The sequence below is a fragment of the Ambystoma mexicanum genome, chromosome 1p (assembly GCF_040938575.1).
Source record: "Ambystoma mexicanum isolate Mex_15411 chromosome 1p, UKY_AmexF1_1, whole genome shotgun sequence".
Lineage (NCBI taxonomy): Eukaryota > Metazoa > Chordata > Amphibia > Caudata > Ambystomatidae > Ambystoma > Ambystoma mexicanum.
In genome coordinates, this window is record NC_090921.1 from 174,825,875 (window position 1) to 174,847,319 (window position 21,445).

The following is a 21,445-nucleotide window of genomic DNA, read 5'->3' on the forward strand; positions in this document are numbered from 1 at the left end:
TTGCAGTCAACATTTAGCATAGAAAGTGGTCTATATGACCCACTGTCTATTCCATCCTTTACAGGCTTCAGCAAAGTGATTTTTGTGGCCTCACTCATGGAATCTGGGAGGATGCCGCGCTCATAAGCCTCATTGAATACCCGTGCTAGCATTGGGGCGAGGGCCTCTTCATATGTCTTATAAAATTCCCCGGGTATGCCATCTGTGCCTGGCGCTTTCCCAGAGAGTAAGGATCTAATTATAGCCATCACTTCGTCTGGGGTAATTGGGTCCTGTAGGGTTTCAGCCACTTGTGCGTCTAGTTTAGGTAGCTTTATACTATCCAGGAGCGTCCTCTATCTCAGTGTCGGTGGGGGGCGTGGTCTTGGAGTAGAGTTCACGGTAGAACTCGGAGAAGACCGAGTTGATCTCATCTTGGGTATGTGCTGTGGTGCCATCGGGTCAGAGTATGCTGCAAATGGGCGTCCTGGGGATTTCTCTCTTGTAGAGCCAAGCTAAGAGTTTACCAGGTTTATCCCCCAGTGCATGCATGTTTAGCATAGCTCAATTTCCCCAGTGACTCCCAGTGAGGCAGACAGGCCTGTCGCTGTTCAGTTATTTCCTGTATATGTTCCGCGGTCGAGTCTGCCCTACTCTCCAGCACACTCAGCTCTTTTTCTACTCTCCAGCACACTCAGCTCTTTTTCTGCGCCCTCTAGGGAGGTTGTGATGGACTTCAGGGTACCCCCGATTGTAGCTATCATCTCTCCTTTCATAACAACTTTATAAGCCTCCCAATCTGTACCGATGTAGTCTACGCTATCTAGGTTGTTCTGCCAGTATTCCTCAGTACTGTCTCTTATATGTTCTCGGAAGGCTGTATCTAGAAGGGCCTCAGCTCTAAGTCTCCGCGTGGGAACTGGGGGTTTGGGTGGGTATATCTCCCAGGTGGCCAGCATGGGGGAGTGGTCTGACAGCACCCTCGGCAGGTAATGTGCATCTCTAAACCTAGCTTGCTGCCCCTGGCTTATCAGGATATAGTCCAATCTAGTATGGACCTTGTGAGGCGGGGAGAAAAAGGAGTATTCTCTTTTCTCAGGGTTTTGTTCCCTCCACAGGTCGCAGAGTGCCAGTTGGGCTATTAATTTAGACAATATTTTGGCGGGGGGATGGGCAGGAGTGCTTAGAGTCAGACCTGTCTTTCAGGGGGTCTAGTGTGCAATTGTGATCCCCCCCCAAATCACGGTGCAGTCTACATAGGGGCTAATCCGAGAATATAGGGAGTGGAAGAAAGCTGTGGCGTCGTGGTTGGGTGCGTAAGTGCTAATCAGGCATATCTCCCTCCCATCCATGGTACCATGCACCAGTACCATCCTGCGTTTGTTGTCTGTCTTGGTGTTCACTACCTTAAAAGGGATGGTTGGGTCAATCCATATCAGGACCCCTCTAGCGTATGAGGAGTAGGGGGATCCAATCAGGGTTCCTCGCCATGTTTTGGCCATAGTCTCTAGTTTATCCCTTGTTAGGTGTGTCTTCTGAAGCATGGCGATTCCCACTTTACATCTACGCAGATGTGTGTATCCGGCGTTGCTTAACAAAGTTATTCATGCCTCTGACGTTCCACGTCATTACGTTAATGTTTCCAGCCATGGGTGTCGTGGTATCTGTTGATTGTCCTCTGCTTAGGTCCAGGCCCTGCTACTGATGTATCTATTATAGAATTTTCCTGTGGTCTCGGTGTTTTCCGATTAAAGTTCTCAACATGGGCTCTAACCTCTCGTGTCCCTCCCCCCTTTGTCTTCGAGCCCTCTGTAACATCGGGTCCCCAAACTTGACCCCATAACTGTGAAATCCCCGAACATAGAACAAGTCCAGCGAGGTTTCCCTCCTTATGACGGTCCCGTTTCCGCTCCGTTTGACCACACATTGGTCTCCTGGTGCCCTACGGGCGGGTATATATACCCTGAAGGAAACTTCAAGTGTCTTGGCTCCGATGACTCCGTATGGAGGATCTGTTCAGCTGTGATGTGGCTAACTCTGTCAGCCGGTGGGCTGTTACATATAGAAGGGCCCCCTGGAGCCTGGCTTGATGGGACTCAGAGCGGTTTCTGCCTTTGTGCCTCAATATCAGGGATCTGTTGCTCGTCCATCCAGTCCCGGGCCTGTGCCGGTGTGTCGAAGAAGTGGGCTCTGTTATTGTGTAGTACCTTCAATCTTGACGGGTATAGGAGCATGTAGCGCAAACCTGCTGCCTTCAGCCTGACTTTTGTATGTATAAACTGTGCCCTATTCATTTGGACCTGGAAGGTGTAATCTGGGTAGATGGCAATTTTGGCAGAGTTCCTCTGGATCTGGCCCCCAGACCTAGAAAAGGCCAGTATGGCCTCACAGTCCCTGTAGTTTAGAACCTTCGCAATCACTGGCCTAGGCGGGGCTCCTGGCGGTGGTTTCTTGGCTAGAGACCGGTGGGCTCTCTCAATGGTGAAGCCTTGTGAGAGCTTCCCTGCTCCGACTTCCTGCAGCAGGAGATTTTTGACATAGTTGGTGGGGTCGGGGCCTTCGATACCCTCCGGCAGGCCGAGGAGTCTTATATTATTCCTACGGGCCCGTCCCTCAGCCTCTTCAGCCCTATCTTCCAAATTCTTAACCCTTTGCTGTAGTTCATCCACATCACGGAGGAGGTGGGTTTTTGCCTCAGTATTTTCCCAGACTTGGGTTTCAAGCGCTTCTGTCCTACCGGCTAGTGATCGGACATCTTGGCGCAGAAGGCCCAGATCTGTTGCCACAGCGTATATTTTGTTCTCCATTGTAGCCTGGAATATCTTAATGGCTTCCAGTATCTGGGTATTACTAGGTTCAGCCGCTACGTCAGTGTGGTCAGGTACCTTCTCTGGCGCTCCACCATTTGGGCTCACCGGCCTTGTGGATCCGCTGGCCGTGATTGTGTCTTCAGTGGTCTGGCGGTGTTTGGACCTCGCCCCTTTCACAGACATCTTGTCGGGTGGTGATATCTCCCATCTCTAGGCACAGGTGGTGCGGGCTGGAGGGTACCCCAAAGTCTGGTACAACGACATGCGCCCTTGGCTGTAGGACCAGCCGTGGGGGGGGCGGGCGAAGGCTCAGTCCGGTGCAGCTAGGCGAATACTTTGTGGACGCAAGGGACGCAGCAATTCACAGTAGGTAGCCTGCGTGGGTGGGTAGCTGCACGAGTTAGGCTATAATGGTTTGGCGGTATGTGCTACCGCGCATTGAGCGTATGTCCTGTCCTGCAGCCGTTGCGTCTGCCAATTGCGGATCCTGGGTGCAAGCCGTGTTGACAGAGCTGTGGCTATCTAATATCTGAGCGTGGCATCCAGCATTACAATGGCTCCCAGTGCATAAAAAATGCAAATCTCATCAGAATGCAGGCGTATGGAAGGATTCAGTCAACAAGTCCAATCCCGCGCAGGGGAGGATCGGGATCCCAGCCCCCGGGGGGTTCGATCAACTGATTCTTCTCTTGTGGTACAATGGGAGGAAGAGGGGGCCTCCGATGCCCGGGGTCGGTGCCTGCGTTACTCCAGGCCCCTCCACCCCTTGCAGGCAGTCTATGCAAGCCAGGGACGGGGGTGCCCGATTCCTGGCAAGGTCGAGTGGTTCCTCCTCTCCCGCGCTGGCGTTGAGGTAGAGCCGGGGGGGGGCCCTGGGTTGCCGCGCCCGGCTCGGCACCTCAATGTCAAGCCTGGCCCACACCCACCCCGCTCACCTCTGCGGTGCTGGCTTGCCACCGGTGTCTCCCGCAATCCAAGCTGCTCCCCCAGGTGGGTCCGGCCTTCGCGTCTCGCAGCTCCCGGGCTCGCACACACTCCAAGCGGGATGCAGCGCGCCTCCGCTCCTCCTCTCGGCAGTTCACCCGTTCCGATGGGATCTTACGAAGCGGGATCTCAGGACGCCTTCAGGTCTCCGACCGTAGCAAGTCTATAACCGCTGCAGCAGCGTTGTAGCTGGATCAGCTGTACCGTGGTCTCGTCTACAGGTCTCTGGCGAACTCAACGGTGGTGTATGCTCTCGAGCCCCTCCAGGGGATTAGCATGCGGGAGCCGCCATCTTGGCATTCAGTCAGCCGCCTCCAATCTGTGGCGTAGAGGCGCTTATCGGCTCTCCCAGGCTCGGGAAAAGTATCTCAATGCGTCCAAAGGACGTCCGCAGCATTCAGGCTGGCTCACAGGCTCCAAGGGTTCCAGGATTCGGCATAAAAACAGCTTATGTTGGGCACATCAAGCGGAGCTCACCAGAGACACGACCTCACTACATGGCAGCTAGCCACGCCCCCCTAGATACATTCAACATATAGCGGGTCCTGTATCAGTTTCTAATCAATGAGACATTTTCCTGCCTTTATACAGGGAAAGAACAACTTGTGTTATCTAATAGTGATTAGAAACCGATGTTTTTTCCCATTTAACAACCTCATCTGATGCGAATCTGGGAAACTTTGATGTACTGTGTCTCCAAGAGACATGGCTACAACACGAACCAAGCCTTGACGGACATGAACTTGCATTTGTACCGGCCAAGAAAGGCAAGAAAGGTAGACCCTCAGCAGGGCTCTGGATTGCCATTTGCTCAGGCAGTGGCCTCCAGCTGAGGAAGTCAATATTATGCTCAGAGTGGATCCAAGCCATCCTAATGTCAAAAGAGACGGAGATTAGCATGAACAAAAACTTAAAATAGGAACAAATTTTACTGGTGAACACATACTGGAATCCAGCTACTATATCAACTTTAGCCTATCTCAAAATGATGGAGAATCTTCTAGAAGAGGCAGAAGAGGCCTATGGTGTTGACCATGTATTAATTACAGGTGACCTTAATACCCTTTGCTTGGAAGAAAAACCGCACCGCGTCCCAAGTAGATCAATGTTTAGAGCACGAACTAGAGGCTCGAAATGGAACGCCCTAATGGACTCTAATGACCTACATAATTTACATCGGATAAGAGACTCCACAAAGCCCCTATGCCGGACATGGGAAAGAAATGGATTTGGCCTAACCCTGGATCACACCTTTACCTCCCGAGAACTGTTGCCTCAAATAGAAAGCTTTGGGATAATCAAAACCATGAACAGTGATCACAACATCCAGACCTTCACCTGGAAAATATGTCGTCTAGAAGTAGTGTTCATGTCAATAGACCTCAAAACTTGCAATGGTAACACCAGGGTGAGACTTAATGAGAAGGCAATTAAGAAACTCACGGAAAAAATATCTTGCGGCTTCCAACCTCAAGGCATTGGGGAGGCAGGAAGATCTCGACTACAGCCCCCTATTGATGGTGAACAAACCATTGAAATCACTTCAAGCCCCTCCACTTAAGTGTAACCCACACGCATATAATAAAACTGTGGTGGAAAGGAGAAAAGAGGTAAGAAAGGCCAAGAGACGGGCTAAGTTGTCATCAGATCCAATGTTAACAAAAGAGGCGAAGGAGAAGGAGAACTCATATAAAACTTGACTTTGTCACCGATGCCACCAAACATATCAAGCCGATGCCGAAGAGATGCTTCGGACCCTGAGTGGGAAGAGGTCACAGGATTTTTGGGCACTGATTAGAACTTGTGCCAAAGAAGCTAACACAAGCTTACAGAATAACATGGCAGATCACGCATGGGTCACTCACTTCACAGACTTATATAAAAAACCAATGGGAACGCCTTCCCCGATCCGGAACAAAAAGGAAAGTAGGTGGGAGATTCCTACTGATATTGCAACCATCGCTTACAAGATCAAGAAATTAAACAATTCCAGGGCGGCCGGCCCAGATGGGATTACGAACTTGGAATTAAAAAACATCCAGAAGTCTGGGCAGAATTCGCTAGAGGAGTGTTTGAGAAATGCATCAAAGCTAGTGAGATTCCAACATCTTGGACAAAAGCCTGTGTGGTCCTAATTTACAAGAAAGGGGCAAGAGATGACCCAGGACATTATCGGCCCATAGCGCTGTTGGATATTCTAAGTAAAGTCTTTGGCTCTTTTGCCTTGGAAAATATTCAAAAATGGACGCAACAATCAAACTATTTTGATCCTTTACAGGCCGCTTTGTGAAGGGTATGGGTACCACAGCCAATATCCTGCTGTTGAGTGCCTTGAAGTCAAAGGTCTTGGAAGGAAAATCTGCCGTACATTTGGTATTTGTTGACCTGGTGCAGGCCTTTGACTGGGTCAACAGAGAAAAACCGTGGAACAAACTGAACCATCGTAATTGTCCTGAATCAGTTCTTGGACCCATCAAATCACTCTATACTTCTATAAGAGTGAGATTGAAAAAAGCTGGCCTAATGTCCAAAGAGATACCAACGGCCCGTGGAGTCAAACAGGGGTGCCCTCTAGCCCTGCTTTGTATAATTCTTATAGAGCGGACTATATGGACACGCAGACTGGGCTGAGAACATTCCCCCCTACAATAGGCAACTCAGTAATACCTAGACCCCTCTATGCCGATGATATCATTCTTATTGACCAGATATCGCTGGGCCTTCAAAGGCAATTGTCCAATCTTATTGCCTATTTAAAGGACAACAACTTGGTACTAAACAAAGCTAAAACAAAAATAATGATGCTCAGTAAGTGTGCACCTGTACAGAAGTATTTAAAACTTGATACAGGACCAAGTATAAGTGGCCCTGTGATGGTAATCCTCTTCAAATGAGATCTCGTATGTCCTTTCCCTCTCTTTACGCTGACATTTGGTGGTTAAATCTCTTTACGATTCTCCACGGCTCTTGAAGTCCATGTTCACTTCTTTATTTGCGCCTGTTTCTTATGATTTGGCTTCTTTGGACCCCCTGCACTTGGTCTCTTTTATTTTTCGTTTCCTCTATGTTGTGGTCAAATGTTATCTCAATGTGGGCTAATGGCCCATTAGTGTATCTGTCGCTCTTGATTTCTTCCTCCTTCAACTCCTCATTGTCTTTTGAGTGGTGACTATGGATGGGCCCAGTTTTGCATTGATGGGATCTCCTAAAAGGGTTGTTTATTGGTGACTTCTTAGGAACCTTCTCAACTCTCCTGTTATATTGTACCACTCGTCTCACATCTTCCTTCGCCCCTTTTTTCAATTTTTGTTGGCGGGAGGTTGTGATTGGCGGACTCACGCCTATCTATACATTCCCACTTGTATTTGGTCTTGTCCTGGTCGCTCTGCAGGTTTTTAAAAACCATCCTACTCATGTTGGTGAGTTCGTACCCCAGTGATTGGAAATTATCTGCGGCACTCAGCATTAGTTGCTTCACTTTTGATTAAGCGATGTGAAGATAAGATGCGTCTTTACGCTCTTCATATACTGGTTCGACGATTTATAAGTCTTCCGAATGTAGATGTCTTAGCGTGGGTATGTGATCACAAATTCTTAGCAGAGTTCTCTGGTTTAGGATTAGGTTGTCTTTTTTCGGGATTGTTCTTTCCAATTTAAAAGTCCTCGGGCCTCATTACGAGTTTGGAGGTAGCCATGGTGCTATTAGTGCCATGGCTGCCTCCAAAATCGTGTCCGGGTCCGGTCTGGTGGAGTGGGGACTTACTGGGACATTCCGACCTAGGCGGACCCGGTAAGTCCCCATTCCAAATGCCATTCCCCATTCCGATTTGAGCCCCCATAGGGCTCAATGGGAAGGCGCTAATAACTGGCCCGCTAATTGCGCGCCCGTTATTAGCTCCAAGGTCCCTTAATGGGTCCCGTAAAGAATGTGTGGTCAGACCACACGTCCTTTCCGGTTCCCGCTAAGGGACCTCAGAATTGGCAGTAAGGGTTTACCGGCACCGGTCTCCTTAACGGTGCCTGGAATCCCTTGCCGCCCACCTCGTAATGAGGCCCCTAGTATCTATAATAGACGCTCCAAAACAGTCATTCTTATGACGTGCTTGGTTATGGTTGTCCCTCTTTCTTGAATCCTTTGAGATGGAAGGAGATCTGCTCCTCTTGCTCCTTTCAGCAACCGGGTCTCTGGCCCTAGAAGATCGTCTTCGCTCCTCTTGTCTTGGTCTTGCCATCCTATTCCGTTCACTGCATTTATTGTGTATTGATCTACGCTTTTTGCCCATTGTCCGGAAGAGGGGGGATGGTTGTGTTGCTTCGGGAGTCTCTGTTACAGGGAATATGATTGTTGGGTCTTCTTTTCTTTTTTTTGGGGGGCTGCACCATCAGGTCCAACTCCAAATCCTCGATGGTGTACAGTCTCATGTCCATTAGGTCGATTGATTCATCTTCCACTTCACTAGTCATCAACGGTGAGTCCAGCTCTTCCTCGGGCCTCTGTTTGTCCTTAGGTGTATGAGTGAAGTATACCTAGCGCTGATCCACTCTGAGGCCCAATGTCGATTTAATTGGCTTGATTTTACTGATGGCTTCTATGTTGCCCTCTTTTGGGGTGGCTTCGGCCATGTTCTTATTCATTCCATCTCCTCGAGTACCACACAAGCCTTTTGAGAAAATGCCATCGTAGGCTCTGCCGAATTTTCCCCTCTCTTGTTTTTTCTTAGAGCTTAAGTGGAACGGGGATTCCGTGAATGCTTTGGCAATTGATGGATCCTTTTTTCTCTTGTGATTTCTTGGTCCCGATGAGTCTTCCAATTTTGAACCACAGTTGTTCGAAGTAGTCCCTGTCTTGGAGTTAATTATTTCAATTACTGGCTCAGCCGCCACCATTCGACTCTCCACTTTCTCTGCTTCTGTTTGAGAATATTTCGTTTTCTCATTTGGATAGGGAAACTTTTCTGGGGTTGGATCGGTTTGATTGGCCACATTAATGTACTTTGTTTTGAGCCCACTCGACATACATTCTACCTTCTCCTTACCCATGTGGGCTTCCAACAGGGCCATTTTAGTATGCATTGTGGCCATGAGGGGGGTATGATCTTTTAGAGTTTCGTGGAGTGCTTCATAGAGCTTGCAGAATGGAGCCAGCGCTATCGTCGCTGTTGAAATAATTGACATTAGGTGAGGTTTTTTGGCTGGTGTCTCTCTTGTTAACGGTGTGGAAATCTGAGCCATCTGTTGGATGGAGTTCATTCATTTAGTAGTTCTTGTGCGGGCGAGGAGTCGAGGCTAAGTCTTTTCCCTTTGAATCTAAATTGCTCCACGCTGTTACTTTTTGTAGCTCTCTTATTTGTAGAGTCAATGCCCTTTAACGGTGACAGAGAGTCCCACGAAAGTTTACACGAAGGGTCCAGTTTCTTTCTGTTGATTAAGCGGACAGTCATGCGGCCTTCCGCGATTATCTTTCACATTAAATCATTATTGGAGTTTTCCCATTTCAGATCCGACTGTCCAAGTCCATTATGATTATTTGGCCTTCCTTTCATTTGTTCTTCCACTTGCAAGGCCTTATTTAAGTTTGTGGGGGACCTGTAGACAGGAGCCTGTTCTATTGGCTTCTTTGCCACCGCCTTACCAAAATGGCACCTTGGTGAAGGCAAAGATGGGTTGGCTAGGGCTGGGATGCAGATCTTATCTAACGGGGCATCATGTGGAGATTCCGACATTTGCTGATTACCTTGGGGCATGCCTTCTTTGTTCAGGCTCCGAGGTGGCTGGATTATCGCTTCAGCGATGACCAAGGATTCCACACCCTTGATCAGCTCGGCGTCTGAAATTTCGATGTTGAGTTTATTTCTGCCCGGGAATAGTTTTCTCTTGAAAAGTCTTTCCAGAGTACTAGATGTAGCATGCTCCTGATTTGTTTGATGCTGGGTTCCTCTGTTTCTGTCGCATTTGGTTCTGCTCACTGCTTTTCCTCATTTTTTACCTTTCTTTAATTGAGCAGCAGACACTTTGAGACCTGTTACAGTAGTTTTCTTCAGTTTCTGACAGGTTGATGAGGAATCCCTTGCGGGGCTGGTACATTCCAACTCTAACCCACACGAGTCAATAAGCTCATTTGTGTCTTCTAAGGGCTCTTTATTTTCACCCATTGTTAGATGTGGGTTCAGCCCCGGCTTTAGCTCCCTTGACCCTTCGGTGGTTCCTTCCTTACAATCCTCCAAAGGCAATAGCCCAATGGAGGCATCTTCCTCTTCTCCATCCGGAAGGGGGTCAGCACCCTCGCCGTTGAGAACCTCCTCCCTAGGGGAGGTAATGCCCACCATTTCGCGGATCGGAAGGGCTTCGATGTCAACGGACAAGTCCACCTGAGGCGCGGGCCAGCTTGACGGAGTGTGCACCTCTCGTGTCGGTTCTTCACTCTGTTGATCTTTCTTAGCACTAATTGGGGAGTCATATAGTGGCCCTTCCTTAGACCCCTTCGCTATGATTGCGACCAAAGGGGGGGATCCCCCGTCCTGAGGACCTCTTGCTAAATTGCCGGGGGCCCAGGGAAATCGATGAGCAGCGTTCCTGCCTCGTTTAATATATTTGTCACAGGTGTTGACTTCTGCAGAGGTGACTTCACTAACACCTCGCTCTTGTCATTCAAATTCACGGCTATTGTTTGTTTTACTTTGGGCTGGCATAGCATCTCCTCAGCTATCCCCAACTTTCTCCCCACACTCTTACCTGTTTGCAGGGGTTGGGGATGAGTAGCGGGAGTAATCGCGGCTGATTGTCGGGCGAGGAGGGTGTGCCGCTCCGGCTCCGTAAGGCGGGGCAGCCACTACTCAGGAGGAGTGTTTCTTCCTCCATGCCTATCAGCCCTGGCACCCCCAGAATGCCTCAGGCTGCATTTTCCACTCGGCAGAAAATGGTCCCCTCTCAGCTCGGCAAAAGTGTGCTGTAAATATGCCAATGGATATCAAGATTTGCAGCCTCAAGATTGCATGCTGCTGCAAGGTTCACAAGGTTCACAACGCTCCACAACCTTGTTGTTCGTCAGTCACTCAAGCGGTCTCTCCTCGATCAAATCTCTGACTCAAGTTAGATTAGAGGAAAGGACCTATGTATACCATACACGTCGTCAAGCCGCACTGGAAAGGAAAGGAACGTGTAACAAACCAGCCGCTTCCGACAATGCTCTACTTGGTGTACCTTAAATTGGAATTGTTTCCCTTTTAACCATCAGCCCAGCTCTCTCAAGCCTTCTCAATACTTCATACACCCTCACATCATCCTCTGACTCAGAATTTGCACCTACCGAAACTTTATCCTGGAAGCATCTTACCCCAGGAACATCACTCTGTAAATATTCCATTATCTTCTGAAAAACAGCAGACGCTAACCCAAATGGCATCCTTTTGAATTGGTATGCCCCATGGGCATAAAGAAAGCTGTCAATGCTCTGGACGCATGATGCAAGTCTACCTAATGATAAGAAGACGATATGTCAAGCCTAATGTACCATTCGGCATCTTCCATAGTGGTCGACATCTCATTAACCCTGGGCAAAGGGTGTCTATTAACCAAGATATTGCAGTTCAAATCCCTCATATCAACACATATCCTGATCCGGTCATCCGGATGCTGCATCACCACAATAGGGGATAACCAATCACTGCACTCAAGGGTTCTATGACACTCCGTTCACATAACCCACGCAATTCCATTCTCACCTTCTTTCTCAGCCCTGATGGCAAATTCCTAACCCTGCGCACCCATGGTATAGCATTCTCAACTAACTGTACCTTACGGCAGTACCCCTGTAACTTCCAAATGCCTTTTCGAAAAACACCTTGAAATCTCGTCCCAATCTCTGATGCAAACCTCCCAGATCTATCTCTCTCCACCATCCTCACTTGCAATTCTTTGCCAGGATGCAACTCCAATCCAAGTTTGCCCTAGTGCTTCCACCCCAGCACTCTCCCTTGGCCGCTACACACACCTTTGCATGAATTTGTTTAGAAACATATACAATGTTGCTCCAGACAAAACCCTGGATATCAAGTCTGCCTCCCCCATATACTTTTGGCTGGATCTCAGACTTGTGCAATGTATGATTCTTCTCGCCGCAGATCTCCCTATACTTCTCTTCAGACATGATAGTAGAGGGTGACTCTGAATCTGCCAATGCTTTAACCCTACAACCTGCCACCACAATCTCCACCTCAGGTGGGACATATGCTCCATCTTCATTCCCTTCCACTTCACCTACAATATGGACAGTTTGATTGGCCCACTCTACCTTCTCCTCCCCCACATATGTAATGCTTCTCTATCCATCATGTACCATCTTATTCGATTTACACAGTCTGGCAAAATGCCTTATCTTCCCACACTCCCTGCACTTGACTCTCTTGGCAGGACACTCCTTTGGATTCATCGCATGCTTCTCAAAGCCGCATCTAGTACATTGCCTTTTGCACAAAACTTGTTGAGGCACTTCACTACCACCCGCACCCCACGCAATCTTAATATTATTTGTCCTGATAGCACACGCCTTCATTTCATCTTCCCCCTGACTCCTTGTCACTCTTGTAATTTTTCACCACCTGCACCTTCTCCTTGTTGCATTTGGCATTAACTTCCTTCAAACATTTGCTTGTTAGCTCCCTACCCTTAGCAATGGACAATGCTTCCTGCAACAGGGGATTTTTTGGCTTGCCACAAACGTTATTGAATTTTTTGATTGGATGTGTGCATTATTAATTGATCATGTATGTACTCATCCTCCATACCTGTAAACTCACACGATGCCAACTGTCCCCTCAAATCCACCGCAAATGAATCTACTGATTCACCCTCTCCTTTTTTTCTAGAAAATAATTTGTACCTCGCCAATACCAAATTCAGCTGTTTAGCATATTGTGCCTCCAATTTCCTCATCGCCTTCCCATGTAACCCATCTCCATCCCCGCAACCTCCCTCTTCCCCTGTGACATCCTGAACATCTGGTAATTTCTTTATCACCTTAACTGCGTCTGCCCCCAAACAGCAGATGAGAATTGAACATTTTTGTTCATCATAGAATCTTTTGCCACCTGAGGATACAAAATAGAATTTGAATAAGTCCTTCCAGTCCTCCCATGGAACTGGCAGCTCCCCGGGGGTAGCTAAGAACTTGGGCGGTGGGGTCTAAATTCTGCATAATGAATCACGCGTAACACAGTTGATGAAATAGCAAGAACCAATACGAACAGACCAAAAACAAGGAGAAAACTGTTCTTTCACACTTGTTTCCCGCTGTCTCTTTGACCCCCCCAAGACAGATCTATCGACTCCTTCCTCAGTTTGCGACAGTCCAGCAGGAGCGAACTCCCACTGCCATGAATTCCCAGACACCTTCCTCTGTTTGCAACAGTCCGGCAGGAGCGAACTCCCACTGCCAAATTCAATTCTTGCCCTCAGGACAGAATTTCCATTCCTTACCAGCAACCACCTTTAATTACTAACACAATAATGTCTCCACAGGTGGCGCCAGCAGCCCCGCCAATGCTCTTCCGCCTGACCATGGCTGGCATGCCCATATGAAAGATTAAGACTTCGTTGCACTGCCTGGCCTCTAGGTGGCACTTTGCCTGAACTGGGAAAGACAAATTGAATGAAATGGGAATATTTCACTTCAGGATATTTCCACCTACTGTGACGTCACTTCTGGTCATGCATCTCATAGCCCCCCAGCCCCCATGTAGTTAGCTTGAGCCCCCGTGGGCTTTGTGGATTTGATCTGTTTTCACAGTAGTAATGTGCCACATGCTGTCTACCGATGGCCTTACATCTGCCTCCTACAAACACTCCTCAGGTTTTCACTTTCCGTCTGGCACACAACATAAAGACTGACTTTTTTTAGCTAAAGACAAAGACCTTGCACCGCTGTTAAAATCTTGCAGACCATGTTGGGGTGAGCTGTGACTTTCAACACCAACTTGTTTTGGGGTTGGCATGTTTTGGGGTGAGCTGTGACTTTCAACACCAACTTTTAACTTAGAAATACGTTCGTAATTTTATGTGGAAAGGCTGCCACCCCGTGGAACGAAATGTGTAAACGCAGCCATGTCAACAGTCGTGCTTCCCTGGAGTCCAAGCATGGATTTAAATATTCTGCCCCATTATGAGAATGGAGGGAAATGTAGTACTTCCTGTTTTTCCAGTCCTGCTGATTATGGGTTAGTAAATCCAGAAGAGCCTGATACCTCCATCATATTCATGGAGGCAATTCCTCCCTACCCCAAAGGCACTCCGAAATGAGGAGGAACTCAATTTAATTCCATGTCGAGATAGGAGGCGAGCATTATGCTTCAACTTCTTTAATACTACTCTTCAGCAGTTTCAACAAAATAACAGGAAACAACTAAAATGACTTCAACCACTCATTTTCTCTTTTCTTTCTTTTTTAAAACTACATTTCCCTCTGTTCTCTGCGCATCTGTAGTCCTTGGCAGTCCCTGCCCTGTCTACATGTCACTTCCTGTCCTTCACTCCACCTCTTCTTTCCCTGCTCCTCAGCAAGATAAGTGCAGTTTCATATTGCGGAACGTTTTGACTTGAATATTATACATGAGTTAAGTGGGAGTATAGAGATAGCACTAAGATAATAGAGATAAGACTCAAATATGATGTATAGCGTTGCTTAGATTAGAATGCAGGCATTCATTACCGTGGTTTATAGTAGAACGCAGCGCATTCATTAGAATTACCTTACAGAAGCAGTGCGCAGCAAGCAGTTGCCGGAATACAGGGGTAGCTATCACGTGTCAGTTTCCCAAGGCATCTGTGATCCCATGGCGCGGGAGGAGTGAACAGGCAGCCAAGAAGAAACGGGGCCCGTGTCACACTACCGGCACACCCGGGGGCCCGTTTCTCCTCCAGCGAGCCAAATGGAGCGCACAGGCCCCCTCCCTAATGGGGGCATGGCCTAAGTGGAAGCGTGCCTCACGAGTGACGCAGCGCCCACAAACCATGAGAAAATCTTGAAGGGGGGAGGGGTCACTTCTGAGCAGCAATAGTAATGAATGCCTGAGGGAGAGCTCCTGCCGCGGCTTTATCCTGATTGATAAAATATCCTGTTGGTGCAAGAGTACGCGCGATTCGAAGGTCCACGAAGGAAGATAAGGGTTCGGTGTGGACCTGGCCCAAATTTGGTCCCGATACTTTCAGCAAATAGGAAGACCGAGCCCCGACAGAAAACGGCAGAGCAACAGCCTGATTGGATACAGCAAAGACCTCTACAGGGCTTGTAGAAACCACTACCTTAACCCCTTTGCAGCCAGCCTGGATGGAGGAGGGACTCAGTGACAGCCTGCCCCGCACCATTTCCGAGTTGCTGGTGCCCTCCAGGAACAATAAAATAATACAAGGGCGCATGTTGGAAGGGGCGAGCGAGCCACGAACGCAGATAACCGGAGGTAATGGAGCCCCAGATGGTGGGTCATGGGCCGTGAACTAGCTGCTTGAGCTTGTCTGAGACCTGTGCAATCCTGGGCCAGCCCCTATCCCTTATTAGGGCTGCAAGATTACCTGCGGTGTCCATCGGGGCAAGGGCCTGGTGCCCTGGGCGGGAGCTGTGCTGGAGAGTGGATCCAACTGCAGCAAGTGACCGCTGAGCTCTGAGGCTTCTGGCCTGGGGACCAGGGGTGTGATAATGCCAGAGCCACTGTAGAGGGGAAGAGAGGCAGTCCCCAGGCGTGAAGTTGTAGAGGCTCGGGCAGGGAAGAAGGACTTTGATGAGGACCGCCTCGAGCCACTGAGACACGTGAAAGGCAGCTTCCAATGCAGGCAGGAGGACAGGCAGCTGAAGCAACATAGGGGCTCACACCACAATCAATGTGGGAGCGACTGGCGGCACTCCCCAGGCAGGAGCGTGCACCCAGAAAAGAAGGAGAAATAGGCAAGTTCCCGCACATGGTCCAGGCAGCAATGTTTAACACTAAAGACATACGGGGGACATTGTGGCCGGATACGGGAGCTGGCAATCAATATTTGGTAGTGGGCAATGATATAAGTACAATGACCGATCTGAACCGGATGCTGCGGGCGGCTTGGCTCCTTAGATCCTGAGTCCCCCGCGGGGCATGTAGGGAATATCCCGGACCCGGGGGACGAAATTGACGGCTGGGGCAGACAGCAGGCTGAAAACTACAAAATAATTGGTGATGTCTGACTCTGGGAGATGGTACTTAGCCATTGATTCTCTAAGTTCCAGCAGGCTCTGATGGTCAAGAGCACACAAGCGCTATACACCAATACTCTGAAAACTGCCACCACTGTGGTTGAAGGCAGCACTGAGAGCGGGACTGGAGCTTTGCGCCTTCCTTGTTGCAGAAGCGGTTGCCTCTTCAACACATTTGGCTGCATAGAACATCCCCTGTGAGATTTCATCATTTGGTTTGGACAACAGTGGTAGGTTACAGGGGTGATGTTGTGTATACCACAGAGGGGTGAGGAGCTGTTCTTGCCAACAGGTCTCTGGGCATGACACCCAACTGGGCCCCTGGAGAGCAGCGTGGCGGTACATTGCTATACTAGCAGAGCCAGAGAATGTTCAAGAACAGCTAGGAAGTGTAACGGTAGGTGTCGTAAAGAAGCGTGGCCCAATGGATTTATTTACTAGCGCCCAGGCAGCAGCCCCAGGACCAACAGAAAGGAGGCCCCAGCTACTGCTGGCCATGCAAAGCGGCTTCATGTCCATTAATGTAAAATTGGATGATATAGTGGCAACTATTGAGTCATTGAAATCTAAGTTTGAAAAAGAGTCCAGCCGCATCAATGAAGCAGAGACCAGGATCGGGGAGGTGCAGGATAAGGTGGGCCGACATAACTGCGTCATCGCAGAGCTGAGAGCCGAACTTACTAAAGTATGTGGGAAATGTGATGATCTCGAGTCACTCTCCAGGCGAAACAAAGTGCGCATCGTGGGACTACTCGAAGCACCATGCAAAAGGGCCCATGGAACCGTTCATTGAAGACCTCCTAAAGGCCATGTTCGGGGCAGCCAAATTCTCCACACACTTCCTGGTTGAGCACGCACACCGCACCCTGGCCCCGGTGCCTAGGGCTGGGGTCCACCGCGCACCATCATTGCAAAAATGCTTAATTATAGGGACAGGGTCCTCATCCTGAAACTCTCCAGAGAGCATCGGACACTCCAATACGAAGCCAACAGTATTCATATATACCTGGATTTTGCGACCGGGTTCCAGGTCTTCGGGAGGTCATATTTATTTAATTTATTTTTTAGATTTGTATAGCGCACAGGCCGCTCTTGGGCATCGCATCGCTGTTTCTTGTAGGGTGCTTAGTTACATATGACAAAGGCAATATTGTACCTAATCAATTACACATAATAGGCAACAATGTACATAATTAATTACAAATAATACAGAATGGGTTTTGTCAAGCAGGTATATTACTTGTTTGTAGAGGAGGGTGAGATTCAGGTGAAGATCAAAGTTTTCACTGCTCTGCGGAATGCTAGGTGGGAGCTTTCAGCTCATACAGATGGTGGCAGTGCATTCCATTGTATGGCTGCTAGGTAAGGGAAGCTGGCACCTCCTGCTCGGGATCTTTTGACTTTGGGTACTGTGAGCATGTTAGTGTAACAAGCTCTGGTCGGTCTAGTGGATGCAGTGGGGTTTATCCTTTCAGAGAGGTAGGGGGGAGCAGTTTGGTGGACGCACTTGTGTGTTACGGCAAGGGCTTTAAAAAGTACTCGCTCTTTGATTGGGAGCCAGTGTGCCTGTCTCCTGGCAGCAGTGATGTGCTCCCTTTTGGGAATACCAATGGCGGCACACAGAAAGTTGTTCTGGATGACTTGTAGTTTTTCCATGTTTTTAATCGATGTGCCTAGGAAGAGGGCATTACAGTAGTTCATTCTCGACCCTGTGATATCTCTTGCAATGGTGATGCAGTTCTCTTTGGAGAGGAATGGTCTAGCTGCGTTCAGGAGTTTTGCATGGTATGCCGCAGAGGCGGAGATGGCATTGACATGCCTGGTCATAGATAGGTGGGAGTCAAGATATACTCCAAGTGTTTTTACTGAGTCTACAACTGGGATGCTGATACCGTCAGTGGTAAAGTGGCTGAATTGTGCGTCAAGTTTCTTGAGGGTTTTCATAGACCCTATCAGGATCAGCTTGGTTTTGTCCAAATTCAGGCAGAGTCCATTTGCTGCCATCCAGGCTTGGATGGTGTTGTAGATTTCTTTGAGGGTTGTGGAGTTAGTGTCGTAATCCCCTGTGAGAGTGAGGAGGATTTGTGTATCATCCGCGTAGTTGGTATAGGAGATAACCAGTGAGTCATGGATCAGGAAGAGGGGACGCGTGAATACATTGTAGAGGGTGGGTGAGATGCAGGACCCTTGTGGTACACCACATAGGATGGTAGTAGGTGATGCAGAGGCTGTGTCTGAAAAACCTTGGTCCTTCCTTGAAGGAAAGATGAGATCCATTCAGATGCTTTAGGTGAGAACTTGGCTGTGTGTGTCAGGTGGTGACCTAGGACAGCATGATCGACGAGATCAAATGCCGCCGAGAGATCAAGGAGAAGAAGAAGAGCAGGGTTACCTGAGTCTCTTGCGTCGTCCATCTGATTTTTTAGATCAAGTAGGGTTGTCTCAGCGCCGTGGCCTGGACGAAAGCCAGACAGGCGTAGCTCTAGGATATTGTTCTCTTCAATAAATTGTTGTACCTATAGGTATAGGTTTTGTCTAGGGTTTTAAGAAGAAAGGGGACCGTGGTAATGGGCCTATAGTTAGAGTATGATGTGGGATCCAAGGTAGTTTTTCTTATCAGCGGTCGCACCCAGGCTTCCTGGAGGCAGGAGGGAATTATTCCGGTGGTGAAAGAAGCATTGACAAAAGCTGTAAGGAATGGTGTGAGGGTGCTTGCACAATCCTTTATGACTGCAACGGGACAGATGTCACCCTTGCAATTAGATGCCTTAATGGATATTATGATTTTCGTTATGTCTTGTTCTTCAATTTTTTTGAAGGAGAAAGAGGTGGTGGAGTTAGGTGCTGAAGGGTGGTAGACGGAGGGGGTTGGGGTGTTGGTTGTCCGGGTCTGTCGAGTTGTCTGCATTTTGGTTTGGAGAGTGTTAAGTTTGTTGATCATGGCTGTTTGGATTCCGTCGCACCAAGTCTTGTCTTTGTTGAAGCCCTGATCTGGAGGTGTGGGAGTCTTCAAGTCCCTGAAAATGGAGACCTAGTGAAGAAATAACTGAGGGCCAGGCATGCCTCATATGCTCTTATGTTTCCTGCAAAGCTGCATATTTAACATGGCGGCGGGTGCATTGGTTTGAAAATCCTGCGAACGCCATAGCCTACGTGGAGGCGTCTATTCCGCTTCAAGCACAGGAACACATAAAATCAAGATCCGAGAGCAGAGGCCAGACGGAATGACATGGGAGATTGAACGGGAAGCCCCTACATTGACTGATTGAGACAACGCGATAATCTGGCATGAGAAACTGTCGTAAGCGATGGCTGCTCACAGCCTACCCTAGGAAAGTTCCATGGTTGCATCATCGAGTTGGGGTAGATGGTGAGGGTTTGGGGATAAAGTGTGGAATGCACAATTGCCCCTGATGGGCAGTTATGGGAAGGAAGGGGGGTGGGAGGTGAGAACAACAGGATTTTTCATTTTAAAAAAGGTTGGGGGACAGGTTGGCAGACCGGCGCTGGATCACATGAGGATAGCTTATTTTTGGGGAGGCACACATGCAAAATGTACCAGTGGATAGGTAGCAAATGGGTGAATCAATAGTATTAATGTCATAGAATTTATGGGGCCTTCATAACCCCATCAAGGCCAGGAAGATCTTAGCGTATATCGACTGCCATTCTCCCAAGATAATAATGCTATGACAAACACACACCTTGGGGCCACTGCCTGTGGGTTTTATACCTCCTATTCGTCTCAAGCTAGGGGATTGTTAATCTTGGTGCACCGATCATTACTTTTTCAAGCCGAAGAGGTAGAAGTAGACTACAAGGCGAGATAGGTAATAGAGGGGAGTTATCAGGAAAAAAAAGTAATACTTGTGAACTCATATTGGCCAAACATAGAGGACCCAAGCTTTTAGTCGGATATCTGAGAAGCTGGTGGGGGAGGGGACATCCCCATTATATGGGTGGAGGACTTTAACACGGTCCTGGATGTGTTTAGAGATAGATCGAGGACCACGCACCGTAGACCAACCACGGCAGCTCAGACAATTGGATAGATTATGAACCAATTGGGGCTGATTGATGTATAGAGAAATGAATACCCAAGGATAGCTGAGTACACATACTACTCGACAGTCCACACTGCAGTGTCCTAGATGGACCTATGGTTGATCTCAGCAGAATGGGCATCCAGGCTGTAGGGCAGCAAGATATTGCCATGCATCCTTTCAGATCCCTCACAGGTAGTGATGACCCTATAACTGAAAGAAACATAGAGACCCCTCCCATGTGGAGGATGTCACAGCCGGCACTGCTAGATGGCTTGCTGGTCTCGTCCTTGCAAGAGAAAATAGAAGGGTTCTTTGAGGTGAATGAGGTAATGGTGCCATGGTATGCAACGGTATGGGAAACGTTCAAAGTATGGCTGTGTGGCACACTAATTTCTGTTACCACAGGGGTACTGAAAGACACCAGATGGGAACTTTGGGAAGTGGAAGGGGGACTACGTAAGCTGGAGAATCAATATGGCACAACTAAAGAAAGGATTCTTCTTTTGGGAATTATTAAAGGGAACCTGTTGAAGTTCCTGAGCTGGTGGACCAGGAGGTGCGATTTATGGCTAAACCAACCCAAGCTCACCGATATGGGGATGGAGACTGACCAGGGTGGTTACTGGCAGGAGTGGTTAGGGGCGAGACAGGGACAGAAATCATTACCGGAATTGAGGGAAATTCAGGTCAGTTTCTGACAACAGCAAGGCAATAAATGAAGAGTTCCAGAAGTACTATATAGCGCTATACGCAAATGCTGACGCCAGCACAGATGAGGAGATAGATCAGTATCTGGGGGAAACACCTCTTGAGTCTCCCGATAGAGGCCAGGGAGGAGCATAATAAACTGGTGCAGATAGTAGAAATAGAGGAAGGAATCACTTCACTGGCCTCAGGCAAAGCCCCGGGCCCCGATGGACTGGGGATTGAGTTATATAAAAAAATACAAGGGGATTCTGGCCCCACGGCTGCTTAGGGTTTGGCAGGAGGCACTCGAGGACGGACGATTTCCACGCTCGCTTTGATCTCGGTGCTACTTAAGCCAGGAAAACCACCAGGCGAGGTGGCCTCCTACCGCCCATTGTCTTTGATTAATATGGACGCCAAGATCTTCGCAAAAGTATTGGCGAATAGGCTTCTTCCTTTATATGCAGGGTGGTTACTGGCAGGATTGGTTAGGGGCGAGAGAGGGACAGAAATCATTACCGGAATTGAGGGAAATTCAGGTCAGTTTCTGACAACAGCAAGGCAATAAATGAAGAGTTCTTATAGCGCTATACGCAAATGCTGACACCAGCACAGATGAGGAGATAGATCAGTATCTGGGGGAAACACCTCTTGAGTCTCCCGATAGAGGCCAGGGAGGAGCATAATAAACTGGTGCAGATAGTAGAAATAGAGGAAGGAATCAT